Consider the following 1,732-nt stretch of genomic DNA (forward strand, 5'->3'; position numbering starts at 1 on the left):
GGATATAGCGGATTTTGATACTCACTTCGTGATCTTGATACTCACTTCGTGATTTTGAAAGTCAACTGAGCCGACATGGCGGGTTTAGAAACTCACTCGTAGATCATTTTGACACACGAGCGTGGCGTCAGAGCGGCGGCCATATTGTATTTTGGCAAAATAACTGCTTGTGATTCGTTGAATCCGATATAGCGGGTTTTGATAGTAACTTTCTGTATGATATAGCGGATTTGGTTTCTCACTCGCAGTTTAAACATGGTTTTTGGTCGCGATAAGGAGGGTTTTGAAACTCAATTTTAGGCTCCTCTTGTTGCTCGCAAAAATGTGAACAAGATGTCATACTCAGATCATTTTGTCAAAAAATCGGATATAGCGGGTATAGAAATTATAGGATTCATATCTGTGACATCGAACATAGTTAGACATACCTGTGATTTACAAGCATTTTTTTATTGTTTGATTCAGTATCAAAATGCCCTCTCTGACTTCTGCTTTCTGTCCATGACCAAACCAATTTTAATTCTAATTACCAAAAAAATAAAAATCATGACTCTGCTCCCAAGCCCTAATTTTATAACAATGTATTATTGTTAGTACTTAAAATATGTTCACCGAGGAGAAAGATGTTGTTTGTTCACTTTTAAAATATATCTGTATTTCATGTGACATAAACATAATAATATGGTGTCAGGATAAAATTACACAGATGTGAATTTTATGTACATACCAATATTACACTGCCAGAATTATACATGGAGACAATTTCGCCTACCGGAATTACGCACATAAAAAATAGTTTTTAAAATTTTAGGATGTTTTAACTTCTTGATGCTTAATTTTCACCATCGGCCAGCTGATTCTATTTTCGTAATAACTTACACGATGACTTAAAAGATGTTATTGTCTTACTAGATGATTTGTTTATATATTTATAAAAATAGTATATGGTCTACCATAAGTAGCTTCCTCAGAATAGCTAGTTATATTCAGAGAAATGATTTTTAAAATGTATCCTTAAGGATTCGTTAGCTTGGGACGGTTTGTTTCACAGAATTTGAACAATTCATCAAATTTTAAATTCTGTGGAAGTCATCGTTATGGGCCAGTTACTTCACAGAGCTGAAATAATTAACAGAACTTTATGATCGACTAAAAGTGTGTGTAAAATAAATTTCACTTTTGAAAACAAAATTAAGTTAGGTTTTTTTGACCCGTGTAATTACAGTAGGTGTAATTCTCTCTATATGTAGTTTTGTCCTTGTGTATTTCCTCTCATATGTAATTCTGGCATTGGTACGTGAAATTCACGCCTGTGTTATTTCGTTGTGTAACCACATATAATATATTATAATAAGACATAGTAGTCATATTTTGGAAACCACTGGTGAAGTGTGTATAGATAAAATTGTGCTGTAATAAAATAAAATATTTGTCAAAAAATGTTTAATAAATAAATCACTGATATACATTCATTTTGTTTCTATTTTTAACAGAAAAAAGGTGAAGAGTTTACAAAATAGAACCGGACAAAGCAAAAATTGGTTTTGAAATAGATTTATTTTAAATTTTGTACATTGAATTGTATTTTTTTTAAACTTTATATCTCTGCTTTTCAATATAGTCATCAATGTAACATGTTCAAGGAGGAGGCCCAGAAGAAATCTGGTATGAATGTCATTAATACGGAAAACTTATAAAACTATTACTAATGGGTTATAATTATTTTCTTCAC

Source organism: Hesperophylax consimilis, chromosome 7 (assembly GCF_061612785.1).
Source record: "Hesperophylax consimilis isolate HC1 chromosome 7, BYU_Hcon_1.0, whole genome shotgun sequence".
Taxonomy (NCBI): domain Eukaryota; kingdom Metazoa; phylum Arthropoda; class Insecta; order Trichoptera; family Limnephilidae; genus Hesperophylax; species Hesperophylax consimilis.